A 27,841-nucleotide genomic window follows, 5' to 3' on the forward strand; every position below is an offset into this window, starting at 1 on the left:
ATGTTGGTCTCATTCAAATTTCCATCTCGCACCTTCAACTTGTGCAAAATGCCCCGATGTTCTTGTTTTCGCGGGCACAACAGGTCATTGCGGTCATCCAGTCAACTGGTTTTAGAAATCCCGAGGTCGAGGGACAAACTATTTGATCATGGTTTTGCTGCCCTGAGACTTTGGAACAGGTTACCCCCTGACATTCGCATGATTACAGATGTAGCTCTTTTTAAATCCAAACTCAAAACTTTTTATACATAGTAGTGGTGTGACATTTTCCCTTTCTTCCTCTTGCTTTAATGTAACCTTTTCTAATTTTACTGTATGCTATGTTTTATTCTTTTTAATGTTCTTAATTCTTGGTCCTTGATATAAAGCACTATGGATACCTGCTGGTTGCTGTAAAGCGCTTTTTAAATAAATGTTGATTGATTGATTGTTAGCAGCGAACTGGACTAAGGGCTGCTGCTGAGGAGCTACAAGAAAAAGTTTGATTCATTCCTGGTTTGCAGGCAACGTTGTATTATGGTTTGCGCGACCGCTAGCACTGCTCTTAACTACCTCAGCTTACCCATCTCATCGTCTTCATTTGCCGTTTCACTCTCAAACTGTGTGCTGGTTTTAATGAAAAAGTTGCTCAGTTTAGCACATCTGGTCGCGTCACTTTCTGGACCTTTCCGTTTTTAATTGTGGTCTTTTCAGCACAGTTTTTGCGCTTTCCAATATCAGTTTTAATAGCTTCTTTTTGCTCGCATGTCACGGTCGCATCCTCCATCAAGCACCGCTGACTGAAGTGTACCAGGTGATGGTTTGGCAGTACTATGACTGAACACCACCGGCCCTCGCGCCCAAAAAAACAGACCGCTCCCAATTAGCCAATCTGTGTGTGTGTGTGTGTGTGTGTGTGTGTGTGTGTGTGTAACGAGGGATGGTGGTAACTAATCAGCCCTGTTGGTAAACACTTGAAGATTGACAGCCAAATCTGGGAGAATATAATCCACTGGGCTTAAAGGCTCAGGCTGTTCTTAGCATACAATTTGAAGAGTGCAGTGGTGTAGATCACAATTAAACCTCTCTTTAGTGTGTGTTAGAAAAAGTCTGTGTGTCTCTGTGTGTATTCAAACATAAATGAGAAGGTGACAGTCCTCTTTAGGAGTAGTGATGTTATAGCTAGGGAAAGGGGAAGCACCATAAAACCAGTTGGAATTAGTAAAATAAAATAATTGAATAACAACAACAACTTTTACAGACACAAAGAGACAAACTAAAAAGTTCAAACCATATGAATCAATATGACCTAAAGAGGACCCGGGAGTCCTGTGTGTGACCTATATGCTATAATAGTATCAGGAATGTTATTTATGTGACTCATTTTATAAAACACTAACTTTTCTAAATAGTATTATTTCTATAGCTTGGTGTGGATGTGCGCAATCAGATGGCAGGTTGTGTGTTGACTGTTGAACTGCCAGCCGCGTTCTTATACAGCAGCAGTCAGATAATGCAGAAAACAGACCAGCTGCTTAATTGGAATGTATGTGGACTGAAGAGTTCAGTAAAACGTGTTCACTCATATTAAAGCCTTAAAAGCAGATATTATTATAAGCAGATAGATTTTTTTGCAGGAAACCCATTTATAAATTGAGGATCAAAAGAGACTGCATAAGTCTTGGATTAGCCACATATTTCACTCAAAATGCAATACAAAAGCTAGAGGTGTAGCAATATTGATTAATAATAGAATTCAATTTACAGCCTCAGATATAAAATTAGACCAGTATGGAAGATACATCATTTTGACAGGAACCTTATTTCAAACTCCAGTTTATGCTTCCAACTGGGACAACGTTGAATTCATGAACAGACTTCTGTCTTGATTTAAACACCCATAAACGTATTCTCAGTATAAAATATTGTTGGAAAGAAAAATTTATTCTCAGAGAGGATATCAACTTTTTTTCTTAATCCTTTACTTGATTGTTCCCATCCCAAAAAAAATGGAACTGTATCCATAAGGATTTTGTCAGCGTTTATGGAAGATAATGGGTGTATTCAGATTCAGAGTGATTCTTTATTGTCCTCAATCTGTCACGATTTACTAAAGCGGAACCTAGAAGCAGACCAGGACAAGGTGAGTAGAATAAAGGTGAGTATTTATTTAGTGACTTGAATGTGGAAGCAGGAGAATCCAGGTGACGGAGCAGGCAGTGGAGGTGAGTAGGTGGGAAGGAATGAGCAGATCCAACGTTGTTTCTGATGCAACAGACGAACAGGCAGAGGTGGAGTGAATATCCCGGGAGAGTAACTGCAGACAGTGGAAATGAAGGTAAGTTCACAGCAAGCAAAAATAACAGAGCAGCAAAACTAACTTTTAGCAGACTGGGGCTGATACGCAGGCACAACATACTGTTAATGGCTAATGATCCAGCAGGGAATGGATGTCAGGTCAGAGCTTATGAAGTGAAGAGGTGATGATCAGGACCAGGTGTGCAGATAGCTGATGAGATGCAGGTGTGGGTAATTGAGAGATCTCCCGCCTTGCTTCGTCGCCAGGCAACCAGACAGGGTGCGTTCAGGAAACTCAGGAAAACAGACTCCAGGACAGAATACAGGCAACTCAGGCAGAAAACAGACTCAGGAAGCGGGACAGTACCCCCCCCTCCGACGAACGCCACCAGGTGGAACACCCGGAGCGCCAGGATGGAGGCAGTAGAAGTCACGAAGGAGGTCAGCATCAAGGATTTGATGCCGAGGAATCCAACTCCTCTCCTCAGGACCATAACCCTCCCAGTCCACGAGATACTGGAAACCCCGACCCCGCCGTCTGGAATCCATGATGCGGCGCACCGTGTAGACAGGACCACCTCCGATCATCCGAGGAGGAGGAGGATGAGGAGGAGGGGGCAACAGAGGACTGTGGAGAACAGGCTTGAGGCAGGAGACATGAAAGAAGGGGATGGACTCTGAGCGTCTTGTGCAATTTGAGTCGAACCACAGCAGGATTAATGACCTTCTCCACCACAAACGACCAATGAACTTAGGTGCCAGTTTCCTTGACTCTGTCTGCAGAGGAAGATCCCATGTAGCCAACTAGACCTTATCTCCGACAACATAAGTGGGAGCTGGGATATGGCGACGATTAGCCTGGAGCTGATACCGGTCGGAAACTCTAAGGAGGGCCTTTCTGGCCCGATGCCAGGTCCAGTGGCAACGGCAAATGTGGACTTGGACAGAGGGAACTGAGAGATCCTTTTCCTGAGAAGGAAACAAGGGAGGCTGGTAGCTGTAAAGGCACTGGAAGGGAGACATCCCAGTGGCAGATGTAGGCAGAGTATTATGGGCGTACTCGACCCATGGCAACTGAGAGGCCCAAGAGGTGGGGTTGGAGGAGACAAGGCAGCGAATCGTGGACTCCATCTTCTGGTTGGCTCTCTCAGCCTGACCATTAGATTGGGGGTGAAATCCAGACGTGAGACTGACTGTAGCTCCAACGGCCAAACAGGAGGATTTCCAGATAGCTGAGGTAAATTGAGGACCACGGTCGGAAACTATGTCACTGGGCAGACCGTGGACCCTGAAAACTTCCCTAACTAGGATATGACGGGAGGATATGATACTGACGTCTCAGTGGCAGAGGGAAGTTTGGAGATGGGCACAAAGTGGGCAAACTTGCTGAATCTGTCCACAATAGTCAGAATAACAGTGTTCATATCAGAAGAGGGCAACCCAGTGACAAAGTCCAGGGCCAGATGCGACCATGGTCGCCGGGGAGTAGGTAGGGGGTGAAGAAGTCCAGAGCTGGGCCGATTGGTACTCTTATTCTGCGCACAAACTGGACAGGCAGCAACAAACCTCTGGGTATCTTCTCCCATGGCAGGCCACCAAAACCGTCTGCGTAGTAACGCCATAGTCTGAGCCACACCAGGGTGACAAGCCATCTTGTTGTCGTGGGCCCACTGGAGAACAGCAGAACAGGCAGACTATGGCACAAACAACCAGTTTGTCCGTTACCGGGACTGGGCTGCGTCCGAAGGGCCGCCATAACCTCCTCCTCAATCCTCCAAGTAACTGCTCCAATGTCCCGGGAGAAGAATCGTCTCAGTCTTGGCCCCACTCTCCTCCGTCTTCGAGAACATCCGGGACAAGGCGTCCGCCTTGCCGTTCTTAGAGACAGGTCAGAAAGTCAGAGAAAAATTTAAACGTCCAAAAAACAAAGCCCACCTGGCTTGACGGGAGTTGAGACGTCTAGCAGATTGCACATAAGCAAGATTCTTGTGGTCAGTCCAGACAATAAACGGTTGCTCTGCCCCCTCCAACCAGTGGCGCCACTCCTCCAAGGCAAGTTTAACAGCGAGAAGTTCCCGGTTTCCCACATCGTAATTTCTCTCCGCAGGCGAAAGACGACGAGAGTAGAAAGCACAGGGATGGAGCTTACTGTCAGTGGAGCTTCGCTGGGACAAGATGGCGCCAACCCCCACATCAGACGCGTCCACTTCCACGACAAACTGACGGGAAGTGTCAGGTTGAGAGAGAATAGGGGCGTTGGTGAATCGGCTCTTCAATTCCAAGAATGCTCGGTCCGCCTCAGGATTCCAACAGAAGGTTCTGGTGCTAGAAGTCAGGGCAGTTAATGGAGCGGCCACACAGCTGTAATCACGGATGAATCTTCGATAGAAATTCGCAAACCCCAGGAACCTCTGGAGCTGCAATCTCGTACCGGGCTGGAGCCAATCAAGAACCGCCCTAACCTTCTCTTGGTCCATCTTAATCTTTCCCTTGGAGATGATGTATCCGAGGAAGGATGTGGTGTGGTCGTGAAAGTCACACTTCTCTGCTTTCAAACAGGCGGTTCTCCAATAATCGCTGCAGGACCTGCTTGACATGCTGGATGTGGCTGGAAAGCTCCTTAGAGAAAATGAGAATGTCATCCAGGTAAACAAACACAAAAAGACCGATCATATCTCTCAGAACGTCATTCACCATACTCTGGAACACAGCTGGAGCATTGGTCAGTCCAAACGGCATCACTTGGTACTCAAAATGTCCCATAGGTGTATTGAACCCAGTCAACCACTAGTCCCCCTCTCTGATACGGACCAGATGATACGCATTGCGTAAATCAAGCTTAGTGAACACAGTAGCACCCTGTGAGGAGTCAAGAGCAGAGTTCATCAAAGGCAGGGGATACTTGTTCTTGACAGTGATATCATTCAAACCCCGATAATCAATACAAGGTCGAAGAGAGCCATCCTTCTTACTTACGAAAAAGAATCCAGCTCTTAGGGGTGATGACGAGGGATGAATGAGACCGGCAGCTAGAGACTCCTTTATGTAGGTCTCCATGGCTTCGCGTTCAGGTCGAGAGATACTGTATAAACATCCCTTGGGATAAGCAGCTCCAGGGATCAGTTTTATAGCACAGTCATATGGTTGGTGGGGAGGAAGAGACAGAGCCTTCTGCTTGCTGAACACTTCACCCAAATCGTGATAGGTTTCAGGAACTAGGGACACATCTGGAGGAGCAGAATCAATGACCTGACTGGGAACAGAATGAGAACAGGCAGTTTTAAGGCAGTTAGCTGACATTCAATACTCCAACTAATTACCTTGCCAGTAACCCAATCGAACGTGGGATTGTGTTCCCTCAGCCAGGGGTATCCAAGAACCAGTGGGGCACGGGGAGATGGCAGAATGAAGAAGGAGATTAGCTCCGAAAGATTACCTGACAGCAGCATTTTAACAGGTTTAGTCCTCATAGTGATACGTGCCAGAAGTCTGCCGTTCAGAGTGGTAGCTTCAATGGCTTCTGGTAACTGCTCCTTGGAAAGCCCCAGCTGTTCCACCAAGTCGGCATCCATAAAGCTGTCATCAGCCCCTGAATCGACTAAAGCGTTTATCTCCAAAGTTTGACTGTTGTTCATGAGGGTAGCAGGAAAACGGGGTCTGACAGAGATGTTGGGAGACTGAAACTGACTTGCTAAAAGTCCTCCCAAACTTAGCGAGCCCGGCAGTTTAACGGGCGCTGGATACAAGCGGCGATGTAATGCCCCGGGTTACCGCAGTAGAGGCAGCTGTTGGTCTCACGTCTACGTTGGCGTTCCTCCTTGGTTAACCCGTGCCGCCCCAGCTACATGGGTTCAGTATCTGAAGGTAGAAACTCTCATTTACTCTCGTGTGGTGAAGAAAGGTCAGCTCGTTCTAGTCTATTCCCAGACTTGGATGGTAACAGAGTAGATGACTGGTTGGAAGACCCCCATCGTTTCTCCCTCCTTCTCCCACGACATCTGTTATCCACCCAAATAGATAACGCTACCAAACTGTCCAGGTCACTAGACTCAGGATAAGAAATCAGTTCATCTTTAAGTTGCTCCGTCAACCCCTGATAAAAAGCGGCTTGTAGTGACTTCTCATTCCACCCACTCTCTACAGCCAATGTCCTGAATTCAATCACATAATCTGCTACACTACGGGATCCCTGGCGGAGAGAAAACAGACGTTTAGCTGCGTCCTTACCTCGCACTGGATGGTCAAAAAGCTTCCTCATCTCTGCCGTGAACTCCTGGTACGACGCCATACAGGTGTTCTGTTGTTCCCATAGGGCTGAAGCCCGCTCCAGAAGCGGCAGGCGTGGGGGGTGAAACAGGTGGTGGATTCTCAGCCGGTAAACTGAGCTGAGCCTGGATACTCGTCAGACTGGCAGAAAGGTTCAGAACCGAAGACGCTATCTCCTGTAGTGCCGTGCTGTGTTGTCCCAACATATTCCCTTGTTGGGAAATGGCATGGCAGGCAGGCAACCAGACAGGGTGCGTTCAGGAAACTCAGGAAAACAGACTCCAGGACAGAATACAGGCAACTCAGGCAGAAAACAGACTCAGGAAGCGGGATTCATGACACAATCTGTACGCATTTAACACTTTAAAACAAGTAGACTACTACATTGTGATCAGTACAATCTATTGGGACTAATACAGCCTTGCTATAAAAATCATCTTCACTTAGGTAAATATGATCGATACAAGACGATGCGTGATCCCCTTGTTGTTAGTACTTATTCTTGTCGGTCATGTCACCATTTGTTTCAAACAGCATGCATCACTTATTGTAGCTAGTTGATGTTTTAACCCTTGTGTTGTCTTCGGGTCAAATTTGACGTGTCATAAACATTATAAACAAGTCATAAATGTTTAAGACATAACGTTTCTTTTAGTAATTGTCATTCGGTTTTTGTCATGACAAGTTAGGGTTAGGGTTAGGGTTCATGTGTCATGACTGTCATGACAGTGTCATGTGTTCACCAAACCCCTAACTGCTTGGAGCCCCCTCACTCTGACATCAAACTTAACATCACTTTTTGTAAAATCACTATGTTTAAAAAGTAAAAATATTATTATTCTGAATAAATTATTTAGCTATAATTTCGAGCAGGAGGCGACTCCACTGGCTCCAAAAAAGCTCTGTTTTTATAGAAGTCTATGAGAAAATTAGCCTTCTCCTCACTTCTGGCTCCAAAAAAACAAGATGGCGACGGCCAAATGCCAAACTCTCGGCTTCAAAACAATAGTCCACAAACCAATAGGTGACATCACTGGTGCTATGTCTATTATTTTTTATACTCTATGAGTTAAAGACTCTCCCCAGCTATTGGAGACAAAAGGTTGTCTGATATGGCAACAGTAATGGGTGGGGCTAAAGATAGGCCAATTGCTGAGGAACACAGTGGCATTGTTAAAAAAAAATAAAAAATAGTCTGACTGGTCAAGAAACAGATCAACCATGTCAGACTGGTGGTAAACAACCCAGCATTGTATCCAGAAGAATTATTCTTAATTATTATTTGGAGCTCAAAGTCTGATCATCTGACAGGACTATCATAGAGATCAATCACAGAATGAATACATATATGTAATCACTGTTTAGTTTAGTTTAGTTTAGTTTATTAAGGATCCTCATTAGCTGACGCCTTGACGACCAGCTAGTCTTCCTGGGGTCCAACACTACATTTAGTCAAACAATATTAAAACATTTCATAACATGTACAGAAAAAAAAAAAAAAATAATAAAATAAAATACATGCAACAATATCTGCCATACGCTTCAAGGTCGGCATGACTGACAGCTTCTTCCTAATGAATCGCACATCATTAATCTGAGACCCCCTGAGTCCAGAGGCTCTGACAGGAGAGGGTCACTCAGTGTTTGCTCTGTTATCAGTTTATTAAGGTCAGAATATGACTTGATCAAATATGACACACTGAATTAGCATTCATTTTACCAAGCAAACATGAGGACTTCCTGGCAAATATTAATGTTGTTTACTAGAGAAATAAAGTGATTGAAACCATGTGATGTGTGAGGTGGAATTATGAATTTGTGTGCAAAAACCTGTTTTGTTCTCATTACATTACATTACATGTCATTTAGCTGACGCTTTTATCCAAAGCGACTTACAATTAAGTGCTTTCAAATGTGAAGGTTCAAACTCCAGACAACAAGTAGTAAGTGCAAATACAGTAGCTTTAAATAGGCAAAGCTACAAAGAGACATATGAAAGTGCAGGTTCTAAAGTGCAAGTTCAAGATTTTTTTTTTTTTTTGTTATCCGAGGTGTAGTCGGAAGAGATGCGTTTTTAGTCTTCGGCGGAAGGTGTGTAGGCTTTCGGCCATCCTGATATCGATGGGGAGCTCGTTCCACAATTTGGGAGCCAGGACAGTGAACAGTCGGGATTTCGTTGAGTGATTAGTTCTCCCTCGCTGTGAGGGAGCAGCCAGCAGTTTGGCTGATGCAGAACGAAGTGAGCGGGTTGGGGTATATGGTTTGACCATGTTCTGGATGTAAGCGGGTGCTGATCCGTTCGTGGCCCTGTACGTAAGTACTAGTGTCTTGAAGCGGATGCGGGCCGCAATTGGTAGCCAGTGAAGAGAGCGGAGGAGAGGTGTAGTGTGAGAGAACTTGGGGAGGTTGAAGACAAGTCGAGCCGCTGCATTCTGAATGAGCTGCAGGGGTTGGATGGCACATGCAGGCAGGCCAATCAGGAGGGAGTTGCAGTAGTCTAGACGTGAGATGACTAGAGCCTGAACCAGAACCTGAGCCGCCTTCTGCGTTAGAAGGGGACGTATCCTTCTGATGTTATGCAGCATGTATCTACACGATCGGGTAGTTGCAGCAATGTTAGCAGTGAAGGAGAGTTGGTCGTCAAGTGTTACACCCAGGTTTCTAGCAGTCTGGGTGGGGACTACTATAGAGTTGTCAATTGTTATAGTCAGGTCTTGGGTAGGAGAGCCCTTCCCTGGAAGGAAAAGGAGCTCAGTCTTGTCGAGGTTGAGTTTCAGATGGTGTGTGGACATCCAAGAGGAGATGTCAGTCAGACAGGCCGAGATACGTGCTGCTACCTGAGTTTCAGACTCAGGAAAGGAGAGAATTAGTTGGGTGTCATCTGCGTAGCTGTGATAAGAAAAGCCGTGCGACTGAATGACAGACCCGAGAGAGTTGGTGTACAGAGAGAAGAGGAGGGGACCCAGGACTGATCCCTGAGGAACCCCAGTTTTAAGTGGGCAAGGTTCTGAGCTAGACCCTCTCCAGGTTACCCGGTACGTTCGGTCTGCCAGGTAAGATGTGAGTAATGAGAGCGCAGAGCCTGAGACACCCAGATTTCGGAGTGTCGAAATGAGGATCTGGTGGTTCACTGTGTCAAAGGCAGCAGAAAGATCCAGAAGGATGATAATGGAAGAGAGAGAGGTTGTTCTAGCGATGTGAAGCTGCTCAGTGACAGCAAGGAGGGCAGTTTCTGTTGAGTGGCCAGCCTTGAAGCCAGACTGGTGGGGATCAAGAAGGTTGTTCTGGTGGAGATAGGTAGAGAGTTGATTATAAATGGCACGCTCAAGAGTTTTAGATAGAAATGGAAGAAGGGAGACGGGTCTGTAGTTATTTACATCAGAGGAGTCGAGTGTTGGTTTTTTGAGCAGTGGGGTCACTCTTGCCTCTTTGAGAGCATCCGGGAAACAGCCAGTTGACAAGGAGATGTTGATGAGATGGGTGAGGAAAGGAAGGAGGTCCGGAGCTATGGACTGGAGAAGGTGAGAAGGGATAGGATCCAGGGGGCAGGTGGTTGGGCGGGCAGAGGTAATCAAAGTAAGAATTTGGTTTGAAGATAAAGGGGTGAAAGAGGAAAGAGTACTGGAAGTGATGGATGGTAAGGTGATTTCAGGAGGTGTGGTTGAGAATGAAGAGCGTATGTCATCTATCTTTTTTACAAAGTAGTTGACAAAGTGGGTTGGTAGGAGGGAGGAGGGAGGAGGTGGACTGGGGAATCTAGGAGGTTAGAGAAGATGGAAAAAAGTTTTTTGGGGTTCGAGAAAGAGGATTCAATTTTGGTTTGATAAAAAGAGCTTTTGGCTGCAGAAATAGAGGCAGCGAAGGAGGAAAGAAGAGACTGAAAGGTAAGCAGATCATCTGGGTGTTTAGATTTCTGCCATTTCCTTTCCGCTGCCCGTATAGTTGATCTTTCAGCACGTACTGAGTCAGATAACCACGGAGCTGGGGCGGATTTGCGAGCCTGTCGTGAAGTAAGAGGGCAGAGAGAGTCGAGAGAGGAGGATAGAGTAGAGAAGAGAGTGTCTGTGGCATCATTGGGAGACATGAGTAAGAAAGAGTCGGATGGAGGGAGGGTTGATAAAGTACATGCCGCCAGAGAAGAAGGAGAGAGTGAACGGATATTACGGCGGACAGGTATGGTGTCTCTTGAGATATGGTTATGAGCTTGGGAGTGGGAGAGAGTAAGAGATGAAGAAATGGTCTGAGGTATGGAGTGGAGTAACAGTAAGGTTGGCTGTAGAGCAGTTTCTGGTTAATATGAGATCTAAGTGGTTGCCGGCTTTGTGAGTGGGTGGTGAAGGAGAGAGTGAGAGGGCAAAAGAAGAGAGAAGGTGAGAAAAGGCAGCTAACTTCTCTGTCTGGATGTTGAAGTCGCCCAGAAGTACCAGCGGAGGGCCAGTTTCAGGGATGTTTGAAAGAAGGACATCCAGCTCCTCCAAAAACTCTCCCAGAGGACCTGGTGGGCGGTAGATAACAATGATGACTAGTTGTACCGGATGGGTTATGGTGACAGCATGAAGTTCAAAAGATTGTGGAGTGAACTGTGGCAATGGGTAGAGAGAAAATCTCCACTTGGGGTTAATGAGTAGGCCTGTCCCCCCACCTCTACCAGTGGGTCTTGGTGTGTGGGTGAAAGAGTAGACAGAAGAAAGGGCAGCAGGGGTGGATATGTTGGTCGGTGTAATCCAGGTCTCAGTGAGAGCAAGGAAGTCAAGGGATTTCAGGCTGGCAAAGCCAGAGATGAACTCAGTCTTGCGAGTGGCAGACTGGCAGTTCCACAGGCCACCTGCAACAAGGTGTTGAATGTGTGTGGAACGGGTGGGATAGGTAAGAGAGGTGGGGTTGCGGAAATGTTGCGAGCTAATGCGTGGTTTGTAGTATCTCCGAGAGGAGACACGGACAGGTATGGAGAAGCAGCACATTTCCAGATGAAGACACCGAGCAGTTAAGTGAGATAAAGATAAGGTTAAGCCCACTCAGCCTCCCACGAAGACTCCTGCGTAGACTCCTTTGTCTAGGCTGCCGCTTCACGCAATTGCCAACAGTAAATCCAAGGAGGTGATTGGTGTTGGCTACAGGTGGGGAGGCCACACCCTGGCTAATCAGTCAAAAGCACCTGAGAGTCGTTAACCTCCACTCCCCAAATTCACACTTTACACTAACTAGTTTCACTTTAAGAAAATCCTCTAAATTATGCCTAACAACACAACCAATCAAGCAAAGAACACACAGCAGCAGTAGAAAGTAGAAAAGTACAAGAAGCAGCAAAAACCCAAATAAAGTCTGTACTTAACTTAATATCTAGCAGTCCAGTAGTCAGTTCCTTCAGAAATCAAATGCACTCTGTTGTTCAATGTTCTCCATGACATCTGCTAGGCTGTGGTTCTTCCCTTTTTTTGTGTGTTTCCCTCTAACTTGCAAGAAGAGTTATAGCATATAGGTGGATTAAGGCCATATTTGGGAGGGCTTTCTTTTGTATAACCCAAGTGTGTATTGTGCAATCTGTCCTGAAGTTTTCGTGCAGTTTAATCGCATGGCAACCTCTTTTATCCTGGCTACTTCGCAACCTTGGTTATGTACCGTTTTCTTGGATGCAGCCTTGTGTTGTAGGAGTGTAGCTCATTTGGAGAATAGCTCAGTACATAGCCAGCACGTGGTGTGTGTGCGTAACCACTGTGTGGTTGAGCCAAGTGAGAGAGAGAAATAAAGAGTGACGGTGAATGCAGTGTGAGTGGACGAGTGTGAGTGATCAGAATAGAGGAGAGTTTATTGGTGAAGTTATCAGGTGGTAGGGAACGTACACTGCGGGTTGCAGTTTGTGTGTGAATAAATGCTGCAGCTCCATCAAAAACAAGAGAAGCTTCCTGTGTCTTGTTTCCCAGCTGATGGGTGGAGTGAGGGGGGGGTACTGTTGTATTGGACCCGAGCCCGACCAAATTTTTTTCTCATACTAATGACACATGTACGTTTGTTTGTGTGGAAAGCCCGCTTTTATTAAGCAACTGTTCAGTGTGTTAACCTTTCCTGATTGCTTCCTTTCCGACCGTGATCAGAAAACCAGGGGAGACTCCTTACCTCCAGGGCCAACGTTATAGAATGAATAACGTGGGGGTTAAAATCCCGTTTCTGGTGAGGAAATGAGTGAACTTGGCTTTCAGTCTGGGGTTTATCCCGGACACCGCACACACTGTGTACAAAACATAAACTTATTCCACCAACTCTGCTCTAGACCATCTACAACATGTCTGCTTCCTCTTTCTCTATATCTCTTCTGCTCACTTTCCACACACACACACACACACACGCACACACACACACACACACACACACACACACACACACACACACACACGCACTGAGCTCTCTTAAAGGAGCTGCAGCACCATTTTACAACAAATACCTTATCGCGCTGATGTGACCAAGCCCGACCCGAACCCGACCATAATTTCTAAATAGACGGTAGTCGGGCTCGGTTCGGGTATCCATGCCTTAATCTAGTGGGCTCGGAAAATAAAGACAATGGTTCATGAAGCTTCACTGACAGTCTCAAAGAGGCACTTATGTTTCTGTGACTCTGAAAACTGAGAGACATAATGCTATGTGAGAATAGGCAATATAGGCTGAACCCACACTATCTAGTAGCTCATTATTCCCCCATGAAAAGAGTTACTTTAGGTTGCCAGCTGGTTTACAATAAAATAAAATCTGTTGCGGTAACTCTGTCTATTCATGAAACATAAAGAGAGACCGATTGAGCTGTTAATGACAAGGACGGATTATCATGACCACGGGCCCTGGACACAAAATCGGAATGAGCCCCCCTCAATCCCCTACCCACACACACACACACGCACGCACGCACGCACGCACGCACGCCATAAGTCTAACGTTAAATCTAGCTAGCTAAAGTTATTCAAGTGTCTCCCCCATAGACTACTTAACGCTAAATGACAGCATTCAGACAGTTACTGTTACACAACGTAATCTTCATTATCTGCTCTATTTACCACTGTCTTGCTTTCTTTTCTCATCATCCTCCTTCTTTCTTTTCCCTTTTTCACTCCCAGACGGATAATTCCTTTTCATTTTCGTTTGACTTACAGTAAGTTTAAATCAATTCAAAAGTTTGGTTATCGTGCTTCTATGGAATGACACGGGGCCCCCTCAGGGGAGGTTTGTGACTGAGATGTCATTGCAAAAAGCCATTTGTTTGTTTAAGGGGGAGGGGGGGTTGCGGTCACTGTGGTTGCCATATTTTGAGCCATTGCTGTGGAGTAAAGTTTGTTAGGAGTAAAGTTTGGGTGCCCCAAGCAGTTGCCTGGTTTGCCTGTTGAAAAGCGGCGGCTCTGATCATACCGTAAATGAATTCTTGGCGTCGCACAATGATGGTAACATTTCAATTCATCAGATCGTTAGGGGCCCCCCCGGAGCGTCAGGGCCCTGGGCACGTGCCCACTTTGCCCATGCCGTTATCCGTCTATGGTTAATGATGATTATATTTTAAGTATATGTGGGAAGGTGAGTTTGCTATGAGGAATAACAACATGGGAGCTCACCAGCAGACAACATGAAAACATATTAGAAATCCCAGAGCAGAGAGTGTGCAGTCCCACTATAAAAATCCAGCGTGAATAGCTCAGAGTCGCTTTCCAACATGCCTGGGGCTGCTATTTCCTAAGCTTCCAGCCAGCCATGACTGCCACACCTGCTCAGGGTGCACCGAGCAGCATCCTGCTCCAGCACCCTGTAATGATTACTAATGTCTGATTATCTACATCATGAGCTCTCCATCAGCTCTGCAACGAGTAGCCGTGTGGAAAACCCGTAACCGAGGGGGAAGAAAAAAAAGTTTGGGTGGCATTCATCACAGCCTAATTATAGGTGTATATGGGATTTGCACTGTGCAGATATCCACACTTTGAAGATAAAAGTAATTCACACAATCATTACATTGGTTTGTTAAATATGTTCAGGAATACTCACTGGGTATGATGCTTACTTAACTCCTATCTGTAGACATCTGCAGAACAATGATTAACATCAGTATCAAAACTGGCTTGAGGTTTTCTTTCTCTGCCTTTACAAACTCCTCTCTTAAGTTTTAGCATGTTGAACAGCCAACCTGATCTCACAGAATTCCGTGAAATGAACACGGCCCCTTAACTCAAAATCTGTGGCAGTTTCACGGAATCGCAAAACATTCCGTGATGGGCCCACAGAAGAATTCCATGAAATGAACACGGATCGCCGAAAATTCCATGATGGGCCCACGGAAGAATTCCATTAAATAAACACGGCCCCTTAAATTAATGAAAAGGTCATGGGTGGGCTTACGGTTCCGTGACACGTGAGAAGAATGGGACGGAAAAGAAGAAAGCTACTCTAGGAAACTGCAGGACACAAACCCTGGTCTCCTGGGTGAAAGTCCTATGTTTGACCCATCCACCACCCTAACCAACCACCTTACACGGAATTTCGGCCTTACATAGTACTTGCTACCGTAGTCGCTCTTAATGCTACGTCATCTTCTCATTGACTTTACATTGGCATTGTTTTCCGTGGTGGCCACACAGATTTTTCACACATTCCGTGCCACCACCACGTAATGCGCTGTTAACAATTCATGATCATTTCACGGAATTCTGTGCGACCAGGCTGGAACAGCAGTATATATCACCTTTAAAGGGTACCTTCCATTTCTAAACTGTTAACACAAAGTCAGCAAATGTTGAGCAGTTTCGACTGCTGTTTCTGCTCTGGCTGAAATGCGTCAGTAATTATGTTTTAATGAAATATGAAGCTGCACACAGACGTTGACTGCTTTGATGGTGTACAAGCCTTTTCTGCTTTGATTAAAAAATGCACATTTAGCACCCATTTAAAGCAATCCCACTATTACATTCACAGTTTGGCTTCAAATGTTTTGAACTTTGTAACGTGCACTTGTATTCTGCAGTTAAACTCTGCTAAGCTTTACACAAAGGTGACATTCATTCTCTAAAAAAAAACATTCTGGGGATGTTACTGTGCTCCATTTTATATCTGAAGAAGTGCAGCAGGAATCCTATGTAGCTAAGTATCAAGATGCTACAAAATTATACATAAACTGTAAGCACACAAATTGGTACCAAAGATGAAGGAGAGATATTGCCCCTAACTTTGCCTATCAGAAATAATTACTTTCATATTAAATACCAGAAATGAACTTGTGTTAAATCCACCTCGGGGAGACCAACCTTCGAAAAAGAGGAAAAGTAAAGCCATTTAACAATTTAATATATTCTGAAGTGTGCTACTGAGTTAGTGGCTTGTGTACAGTGACTGTCATGCTTTATACACACAAACCACATAATGACGTTCTTTATAAATGAAAGGGTTATTCAACTACTAACTACATACACAACTGAAAGCACTAACATACAAATGAAAAAATGTGATGATGAATGAACACAATGAATAAAGAGCCAATGACCAATTTATGAATAAGGACCACCGTATATAGCAGGTGAAATCAGTAGAGGATATCTTTGGCAACTACCATGAAGATTTAATACTTTATTGCCATGCAACTTAGTTGCTATGAATTTGGTGAAATGTGCTCATTAGAAAAAAACAGAAAGCATTTATAGCAGGACAGTCAATACCCCTTAAAAACACATAAAGACATATAATTAATTGTCCAGTTGTCCATTTGTGTCCTCATTGTGTCCCTTCCCAGAGATCAGAGATCTCTGTGAGAATGTAAAATGGAAGTCACCAACATCCCAGTCAGGACCTGGAGAAAATAACTGAACAAACTCAAGTATGATACTCCAAGGTTGTAGATTTTATATTTTGTGATTCACCATTCCTTTGAAAGCATCGGATCTTTGGTCTGCTCAACAAAAGAACCATAACGGTCTTCATTCAATAGAAAGATTTCGGATTTTCCCTTTCAATCTGTATCATGAACAATATTATTGTGAGAGAATATTTTTGCTACGCTTTCTGTACTACAACACAACACACTCTCTATCCAACTTGCTCACTTGCGTTCCGCACCGTTGTCTTCCGGCAATAAGTCACCTCGCCAGGGGTGGGGACATCGACATTTATGGGGAGTTTTATTTATTCGATTGCCGTTCAAATAATACATTTAATAATAAAATGTGCTACTTTTGCTCTGATGCAGCTGGCCTCTATGTGTGTAGGTCACCACTCTTAAGTCTCACTTCATGTCCCTGCCACGGCACACCACATCTGATTGGTTACAGGTCATGAGTAACAGCCTATCAACACCACTGAAGGCGGCTGTGCCACAGACGGGCAAAGGGAAACGAGGGCAGCTGTTTTGAGGCAGCAGGTATTACTGAGGTTGCAAAAACACCCGTGTAGCAAAACAAGTTCCTTCCTGAGACTATGTAGCAGAGGCACTGTGGCTCTGTCTGGCGCTTAGTGCCACCCGAGACGATTGTGATTGGTTTAAAGGTCCTATGGCATGAAAATTTCACTTTCTGAGGTGTTGTAACATTAATATGAGTTCCCCCAGCCTGCCTATGGTCCCCCAGTGGCTAGAAATGGCGATAGGTGTAAACCAAGCCCTGGGTATCCTGCTCCGCCTTTGAGAAAATGAAAGCTCAGATGGGCCGATCTGGAATCTTCCCTTTATGATGTCATAAGCGGAAAGGTTACCTCCCCTTTCTCTGCTTTGTCTGCCCAGAGAATTTGGCCCGCCCATGAAAAAGAGAGAGATATCATGGCTTGCAAACAAGCGAAGTGGCAGTTGGTCAAGGCCACACCCCCACACTCCACCTTAACCCCCCCCTCTCTCCTCCTCAATAGCATTTCAGACACAGAAATGGCACATCCTAAGGAAAGCTCATTGTGGGACTGGCTCTAGTGGCTGTAATTCTGCACCAAGGCTGAATTTCGGGAAAGAGACTTCAGATACAGTATTAGGGGACCACTGAGGCCTATATAAAAGCATCCAAAAAGCAGCATGTCATAGGACCTTTAAAGAAATGCCAATAAACCAGAGCACGTTATTCTCCCATCCCGCCAGACCTTCCTCTGCAGCGCTGTGGAAGAAGGTCTGGACATGCGGGACTAGAAAAAGTCTGAACTCGGTTGCCCAGAGATTGTGTTCTTTTGGTTCTGAGTTGCTTCGGGTGCTTGGACCTCGGTAAAGCTGCCTGCAGTTTAGTTACAGTATATATTGTATTTTTTACACACTTCCAATTTGACTTCCAATCCAAGGCTAAATCAATCAGCTAGAATCAAGTCTAGTTCAAATGAAGGGAGAAACGATGGTAATTGTAACTTGTAACTGAATAGTAACTCAATTGCAACCAGTCTGACATGAACATTATCATTTAGCTCCACAGCCAAAACTGGATGACTTTCTCCCTTACACAAATGTAAAATACATACTGAAATAGTCTATTAGCTGTTGTAGTTACTTTCAAATAACCTTTGGAAATATGGAAATTACATTAAAAGCGCTTCCTCTAAAAAGCATATGGTCTTTTCTTTGTCCCATGTTCTGGAGCCAACACCTTGCCCCCTGCACCCTCAAACAAATGAATAAATGACAAAGTGAGGAGGAAAAAAACAAGGGAGAGAGGTAAGAAAATTCCATCTGTCGGAATCCTAATGAGGCTCTGCAAGCTGCAACTGTGTCTTTCACACCTCCAGAGGTGAAACCGTGAGATCCCCCCCCCAAATGGCTGGGGAGACGTCAAAGGAACTGTTTTTTATTTCCACCACTGCAGGGAGGGAGAGAAAAACAAGTATGTCTCTGTGTCTGAGTCCACCTTTACACCAGGCACAGGCTGGACTGTTTTTGGAATCCAACCAAGGGTAAAATATCTCAGCAGATGCCTCACTCACACTGCCTGCCTGTCATATTCACAGAGGGCAAAGGTCAGGTGGACAGCAGCATTCTAGCACAGCTGCCTCCTGTCACAGGGAATTTAATTTTCATCATGTGTACTGCTGCTCAATTATAATAGGCCACGCATGCTCGCACACCAAATCCTGAAATTCTATTTTCAATACCCAGGACTCCCCACAGGCTGCAATCTGAGACTGTATTGGTTGTGTGAGCTGTGTCATTGGTTCTACCTGCACTGGCATGACAATATTTATCCAAAGCTTGTATTTTCTGATATCAATATTAAGATGATACTGAATCTCTGAATCTTCTTGTGATGAGAAGCATGGCGTTTGGCATTCATATTGAACACATTAGATTGCATTCATTTATCATGGATATGCCCGGTTTTGTGCGTTCAATAACAGCTTGTTTCAAGGGAACCAGATCTGTGTAATAATGGACTGCAACAGGCTGCATACAGGTACCAGGTGTTTGACTGGATGTTTCCACTGGATGACTGGATGTGTCAGTTGCCTCTATTCACAAATAAAGCACAGTGGGAGTAAACACCTTCATACATCAACCAAGCCCTTTCCCAGGACTCCCTTAGCCAGTCATAGGCAAACTGAGCCCTTTGAGATTTCTGTCCTGATCCACAACCATGATATCTCCACAGTGGCCACATAGAAAAGGCTCTAACCAGCGGCTGTTAGCAATAATTTTACTTCTGCCTTCCAAAACTAGCCTGATCCAACACCAGCCCCCTAACTCATACTTAAATTAAACATTTTCTGCGTGAATTATTACCCAGTGAGTCAAGATTGTTGTTTTTCATGTGTGTTCACTCATCAGTAGGCACAAAAAAAATACAAAATATATATTTAATTTCATTTTGATCTGTCCACTCTGGTGAACGGCATGCATACATACATTGAGACACAATGATCCATGAGATCCAATCGCACAATGTAACACGGCCATTACTGAAAATGGCCTTGGGATTCTGATCATCAATCTGTCTTCCTTGTTTCATGCAATTAAAATAAAACAGAGGTCCAGTGGTGGAAAGTAACTAAGTACATTTACGGTGTTTGGTGTTTTAAGCCCCCAACGTCGACTTCAAGGCAGCGCTGCCTGGAAGGCACTAGGATTAGGCAATGGTTAGGGTTAAGGTTAGGGTTAGGTCCCTTGAAGTCGACGGTCGCAGCGCTGCCTTGAAGGCGACGTTGGGGGCTTAAAACACCATTGAGCTACATTTACTCAAGTACTGTACTTATGTACACATCACTTATGTTCACATTTATTTCTTAGATTGTAGGAAATTAAATGTTAAAAAAAACATTTTTTTGTGGGAGGATGCCCAAAGCCCCTGGTTATAATGTGCCCCCCCCCCCCCCCAAGTTGAAACACAACCTACACCCTTGGACCTCTTTATCACCTATTGTTTTTACATGAACACACAGTATTTAAAGTTGTAGAGTAGCAGGATGTGTAGCTTAAATAACTACTGATACATGATGTCCAAATAAGTGGACACTAGAAATCAATATTTGAAAATGATAACCATTGTGTTTTTCCTTATTCTTTTTTTTGTACTCCTTTGTCTCATAGACATACTGGACGGATATTCCTAAAATTGTCTCTGATCTATTGTCGGCTATCTTGGTTGTCATGGTTTTAGTTGCACTTACAATTTATTGCCACTAGACAAACAAACAACCACCAAACAGACACTGAGCCTAAAAAAAAAACATTAAACAGCCACAATAAACATAATCACACAAGACAGAAAGGACATATATACTGTATATTACACACATATAAAGTACAATAATTGATATTGCAATAAAACTAAATCCTGCATGCCCCCATGACCTGTCTGTATTAAGATTCTGATCTTCTTTAGGCAGAAGTTACCAATCCACTTCGCATCATGATGATCTGTGACTAAAACTTTTTGAATTGGATCCTTTATCAGATGAATCCCTTGCTTCGACAAAACATATTTTCCGAGCTAGGCTGGTTTGGTGTAGTCTGATATGATGTTACAGGAAGCATCTAATGCTCTGAGCCCTGCATGTTCCCATGGCTTCCGCTCCAGATTAGCCGGGTACTTAACATATCAGAGGTGTCGCAGGAGATTTAAGTCTCCCAGAAAGCTAATCAGCTGTATACTTTATAGGTCATGTTTTTAGACAACACACTGTGGGCTGGCTGAGGGTATTACCACGGTCTCATCTCAAACAGTTGTGATGTTCACACAGAGAGAGAGAGAGAGAGAGAGAGAGAGGGCGTCTGGATTCGGTGATGTAAGCCACATGAAACACACTCTAATCTAATCTGTGACTATGGGCTGTTCCCAGACCAGAAGATGTCACCGTCAGCCTCATCGCTTTAACCCTGAGTGGGAGTCAGACTTGCATCCAGATCAGCCAGATGAGCTGGGCTATCTTTTGAAGACATGATCAATCAGACAGAACAGACAGCAGGGTGGCCTGGTGGTCAGAGAGGGTGACTTGTAACCAGGATAAAAGCAGAGGGGGGAGAAGTTTTTTGATCATGCACAATAAAACAAAACATGCAATAATTAAATCCCCCTTCCAGTAGTCTAGATATGGTGCCACTTGGCCAGCCATGCCAAAACACGTATTTATGAACTTCAATATCCAATGGAAAATAATCCTAAAATGAACTAGCACAACGTGGTGTCAACATAAAACACAGCGTGTTCATTCTGCGGCGAAAACAAAATAATTTAATTTCCCTGATGATACTTAGCCTACATACTTTTATGTAAGTAACATTTTCAATGCAGGACTTTAACTTGTAACATAGTATATTTACAGTGTGGTATTAGTACTTTTACTTAAGTAAAGGATCTGAATACTTCTTCCACCACTGCAGAGGTCCAAATGTTGTAGGGGCCCCCCAGACTGGGATGAGGCCATGTCTACCTGCTCATCTTCAACAGCCTCAGGCCCCGTAACATCCACTGATTCACTGTCACTACTGCTAAGAGAGGGATCAGGACATGCTGCTCCTTGTTGTTTGGGCTTCCGTTCATCATCAGTTGTCAGTGTTCTCACTTTCTGTCAGATGGAATCTCCGCCACTGTCCTGAACACCTCTTCAGAGGCGTGGATGAGTCCCCCCAATATTTAGAAGAGGTAGATTTGTCCCCCTCAAATAGTATTATTGGTTTTTGGGAGACTAAGTCCACTTTGTCACTTATTTGTTTTCACATTTGTTGCTTTTTACGACATTTTGTGGCTTTTTTCAACCTTTTGTGAATTTTTCTTCGATGTTTTTGTTGCTTTTTCAAAGTTTTCCGCTTTTTTCTGTGACATTTTTGAATTTCTTTTCAACATTTTCAGAAGTTCACTAACTAAGCAGCTTCGTATGACTTTTATAAAGGCCTTGATCACGCACAATCAAACAAAACATGCAAGAATTACATCCCCCTTCCAATAGTCTGGATATGGTGCCACTTGGCCAGCCATGCCAAAACACGTATTTATGAACTTCAATATTGAATGGAAAATAATCTCAAAATGAAATAACACAACGTGGTGTCAACATAAAACACAGTGCTTTCAAAACGGACAGCGTTCACTTTGCGGCGAAAACAAAATAATTTCACGCAGGAACCGCTCGTTCGATCCTCGGGAGTGTTTTAATCCAAACCAGAGTCGTTTTGTTGCCTAAACTTAACTGTCATCGCTGCATGTCGCTCACTTTTTCTGGCTAAATTCCACTACCACGGCCCCTGAAAGGACCGTCATCTGGCGGTGCCTGTAGCCGGCTCACAGTCACCTATTGGCGGTAAGCAATGCGTTGCTTAGTTTAAAATACTTCTATTTTAGGTATATAATATATGGTCTATTGGTGAAGTAGCATTGAGCGTTGATTTGAGGGGGGGAGACATTTTGTCCCCACCGGGGATAAATATAATTCAGCAGAGGCAGGGATATGTAGACCAGAAAGGGGGAAATCCCACTCATCCCCATGGACTAGATGTGGGACCATTAGGTCAGGCCTATGACTGGATAAAGCTTGGAAACAGGATTATTAACGGGCCCCTCGACTTTGGAAGCACCTGGCTGAGGAGATAAGGCTCGTAGAATCAGTGAACTTTTTTAAATCACTTCCTAAAACCCATTTTTATAGACTTTCTTTCATACGATGTCAGCTCTTATCTTTTTATTTTTTGTAGCATTTTATTTATTTTATCATTTATTGATTTGATTGGTTTTACCCTTTTATATAGATATTTTTGTTTGTCATGTTTTTATTGTTTTTGTATATTTTGTCTCCTCACTACTACATTTTGTGTCCATTGGTTTTGAATATCTTGTCTCCTCACTACTATATTTTGTGTCTATTGTCTTCTTTTTATTTACCCACATTTTGTCTTGCTATTGTTTGGCCCCAGCTCTCTGTCGTTCCGTTCTTGTGTTTAATTGACCTCTGGATATTCTGCTTTTGCCTCGCTTTGTCTGTCAAATCACGTTAAAAACTCTGCTGTGCTAGACACATAATGTAATTATTATTATTAAGTAATGTATATATGGATGACTTGTGGGGCTCAGAAGGTTGTTGCAGTAGAAAGTAATCCATATGTCTGAGAATTTGGCCATTAGCTGTTTCAATATGCATTGATTCCAGAACCAATAACATGGTATTACACTGTGAAGTAATGCTTCACAAACTGAAACAATCTGAAAATGCCTTGTGTTCCATTGTGTCAGAGGATGGCAATGAGCCAGGATATTAGATTAACTAAACCACAAAGGTACTAAGCCAATATTGTCAAAGTCTCTTCAAATATGCCAATTCCCAACATTAACAACTCATATATGCCCATCTCACACTCTGATATTCACACAGTAATCACTTTAAGCTGCCTTCCAGTGCAGTTTAAATGATGATTATAGACCTACAGTATGGTACCTGTGTCTCCATGGTGATAACTCTCTGGCCTGCCTTTGTTTCCAGCAGTGCAAGACTTTCAATACATCACAAACACTTACCTATACTTACAGCCTGATGGCACAGCGGACAGATAATGTGCCATATTTCCCAACGTGACAGTTAAAGCCACTTCCAATGAAAAAGCCTCCTTTTGAACTGCTGTAATTTACATGCATAATACAACTTAATGTTTTATTCTACCAGGATCATTAGGGATGGTAAATTATTCAGCTGCCAGAAGTACTTAAATTCACATTAAGTTGATTCAGACAGCAGGAAAAGAATTTGGCGCTACCACCCATTACACACGTTAAAGGTGATGCCATTATATGGAGTAAATTAAGTCAATAGAGTAAACATCCACTCACAGCAGGCCCTATAGAACCACTCCCTAAAGTACCACTGTCCAGTACAGGAATGGAGAATTAAGTATCTCACATTAGGGCACACGGTATGTACTGGGTAGATCCTAAATCGGATCTGGTAGAATGGTCGACGTAGTTAGGTTTAGGCATTAATAGTGGGGATTGGTTAGGGTAAGAATACCAGGGTAAGCCAATCAGAGGCAGAATTAGGCAGAATAAGGCAGGCCACGAGGCATGTCCTGTGACGTCGACACCAGTGGTGTAGTCTAGTTTTTTGTAGTCAGTATACTGTAATTTTTTCCCTCAATATGTCCCAGAGCGACAACCCCGTAGGTTTTTTGTAACGTTACCGCGTAAAAGCATCAGCCTCATCTGGCTCATTTTCTGTAGTTTCTGTAACATTAACGTCTGCTGCAGTGTCATCCGAAGCGGCAGTATAGCTTCAGGGGCAGGCTTTCCAAATTACTGAAAGAGTGTAGTTTAAATTTGCTTTCGTTTCATATATCTACTTTAGTGATTCACATTTGTTAATTTCAATTTTGCGCAGAGAATGACTGCCAAGCAACTAGGCGACTCGCAACACAGACAGGGTGAATTTATGAACGTAAGTGTGAAAGTTCTCTCACAAAACAATCACCGTTATGTAACGGTATCCTTGCGGTTTTGTAAGTGGGTATACTGAAATCCGTGACCTTTCCTAGTGGGTATACTCCGTATACCTGCGTATCACGTAGACTACACCACTGGTCGACACGTCTAGCGGATCCGATCTAGCATCTACTTATATACTGTTAGATTGATGCACATAATGTGGAACCAAAGTTCACAATTGTGAATTCTGCTTCTATAGCCTGTTGTCTTTGGGAGAGTGTTTGATCAGTGTTAGTACGGTGTAATACACAGGTTTTTGTGGTCCTTATTTTTAGAATGAAAATTGTTAACCAAAGTTGCCAATAGGCAAAATGTTACCTCAGTCCCCAGCAGGAGGATTTTGTCTCTTTAATTACTGTCTGTTCAAAATAAATGAAAAGAAACCCTTTTGCTGTACCGAAATCTCACCGAACTGTGACCTTTGTCTGCCATGTACCTTCCAATCTGACAGGTAAGTCTCTCTTGATCTATTTTAGAGCTTTGACCCCTGCCACATGCCAAGAGGATGTCTTTCTCATGTTCTTCCCGTCCTCTTGTCATGTCTGCGTTGTCTGCTGGCTGTGACAGAGGCGTAAACACAAGCCGACTTGATCACTCCATCTGCTCTGCTGCTTGCTCAGACACTGACTGATCCTCCGCAACATTTATAAAACATGCACAGGGCTCCTGTTGGTTGTTTCCTGTGGGCCGTTTAGCAGAGCGGTGTTTTGCAGCTTTGTGCTCCTCAACAACCTGCTGTACAAGGGAGGCATAGAGGAGACGCCATGACTCAGCGTTGTGCAGATTACACAGCTTCTCACAACTGCCAGTGGGTGTCAGTGTTCACATTCTAACTTACTGCTTTAGGCTACATTTACATTGCTACATTTTGGTTTAAAAAGGAATGTCTTCTGCTAGGTTTCCCCCTCTCATCCCCCCTGCTCTGGCGTTTCCGAGGCCCTAATCTGGAGACATTTGGAATAGAGCCCTGCACGGGCGAAAAACTCCAGCCCTAACCCGGCCCTGGCCCGTGGTGTTCAAGCCCAACGGCTGCAATTTTTTCAGCCCGAACCCGTCTCGATCCGAGACCAACATCAATCACTTTTAAGCTCTCTCTGACGCGCGCGCTCTTTGATGCGCTCTCTCTCTCTGACGTGCGCTCTTTCGGGGTTGTGTTGCAGCAACGGACGCAAACGGAGACCTTTGGCAACACCGACACTGACGCCAATGTTTCGCCGCCTGATTGGGTCTTATTTTCTGAGACTAAGCTACTAACGTTACCATGGCAACTGCCAGCAATGGGCGGAGAATACTTGCTGCTTCCTGTTTATGCCCAGTATATGAGAATGCTGATGAGATATGCGGTTTGGGTGTGTTAGTTTAAACGGAGATTAGTTCTTCTACTGGAGATAAAAACACTTGGTGCACGGAGATCGCTTTTGGCTCAAAACTCCGCTTAAAAACAAAAACGTAGCAATGTAAATGTAGCCTTAGACTCACTTCAAAGAGGTCTAGTTTAGGTTTTGGACAATGTATTGGAGTGATGACTTGTGGAAAGACATCTGTATACCAACTTAAACTGAAATGCTTGCATATAGGAGTCTATAGTCATCATTTTACCAGAGGCTCCTTTTAATGTTGGGGGTTTCAAGTATGTAATAAAAAATATAAAAAACAAGGACTAACAGAAATACTAGCACTGAACTGAGAATGAAGTGATGATGAAGCTGGAGTCAGACTAGTCTCACATTGCCAGACCTTCCTCCACAGCACTGCGAAGGAAGGTCTGGCTAGTCCAGACAGCATTCCAGGATGGGAATAAAACGTGCTCTGGTTTATTGCCATTTCTTTAAACCAATCACAAATGGGCAGATCTGAGCTCCGGACGGAGCCACGGTGCCACTTTAAAATAGCCTCGGGAAGGAACTTATTTTGGTGGAACATTCAAAAGTAGTTTTAGTCTTGCAACAGGAAACTCAGATTGGACAGATAGTCTAGCTAGCTGTCTGGATTTACCCTGCAGAGATCTGAGGAGCAGTTAACCATAGTCCTCATAAATCCACTGGAGTTTAGAACGCCAACACAGAGAGAGAGGAAGGTGACGGACATCGGGCCGAAAAAAGTGAAATTGAAGTGAATTTCCGTCGGCACTGGAGCAATCACAGAAGTGGAACGTCGTGGATATAAACTAGAGTCTGACTAATATGGTGGTAAGGTGTACAGTCTTTAAGCAATGTCCATGTAAAGGAGTCTGACAGCTTGAGGAAGAAAATATTACATAGAATCTTCTACTTGGCCTGCCTCTCTGTGCTGCTGGGGTGTTGTACAATTACCCTTTACCTTTTCACTAAAGCCTTCAAAAGTTTTACAATTGGTCGTGCGGGAATATGAAATGGGGAGCTGTGATCAAACCACGTCCAGAAAATCGTTAGTTAGAAGATTGCTACAGTTACATTTCTAGTGATGAATCGGCGAAAACACTTTTTATTTCTCTGATTCACGGCTTTGTCCGAGGCGCTCCCTCTCTTCAGTCACTCTCTAGTTTGCTCGACCGTACATGCTTGTTGAACCTCCGTTAACAGCTATGAAATGGATTATGGATCATTTTATTATAGCTGACTTTACAAGATGGATTCTCTATTGGCTGTTGAAGCAGGTGACGTCTCTTATGTTCTAAAACCAGCCTCTGGAGACTCGTCCAGCTGAGCCACACCATCAGCTGGTTTGAGTCGAGCTGAGTCGGGCCGTTTCAGACTGCTGAAACTTTTGTCTTTGTCTGACTTTGTCTGAACTGGCCTCTAGCAGTGCAGTTTGACCCAGTTATCAAACTCCCAAAATGCAGTAAAGACACCAGAACTGTTCAAGTCATTCATTGCCTTGTAACACTGCATGTGCACATACTGTAACCGTGGTAATCACAAAATCGAAACATGTTCAAGCTTACAAAATGAAGTGGACATTGTCAGCTTAACGTTTTGGCAAAATCTCGTTCTACTCCTATTTTGTTTCTAATAAGTGTCTGATGGCATGTGTGGTTGCCGAGCCAACTTTACTGTATAGTTTGTATAGTTTTGTATTTAAACTGTATTCATAATTAATAATTCATAATAATTCATAATTCAAAAATGCAAACTTGTGGCATGTGAGAGTCACCAACAAGAGGGCCACTTAGAATGTTCATTTCCATGTTAGAATTCTCTTTCTCTGCATCATTACAGGGTAAATTTAAGTTAAAAAGTAAAAATGAGTTAATTGCAAGAAAAATGTGAACGAAATGTTACGAGGGTGTTAATTACTGCAGCTAGATTTGAATCAGCAAGTGCTGCCACAGGAGACCAGAGCCAAGGTCACCACTCATCCTTTAATCAACAACACAGAGATCAGCTCCCTCACACTACACTCACTGAGAGAGAGAAAATAGTATTAATGATGTACACACA

Source organism: Sander lucioperca, chromosome 1 (genome assembly GCF_008315115.2).
Source record: "Sander lucioperca isolate FBNREF2018 chromosome 1, SLUC_FBN_1.2, whole genome shotgun sequence".
Lineage (NCBI taxonomy): Eukaryota > Metazoa > Chordata > Actinopteri > Perciformes > Percidae > Sander > Sander lucioperca.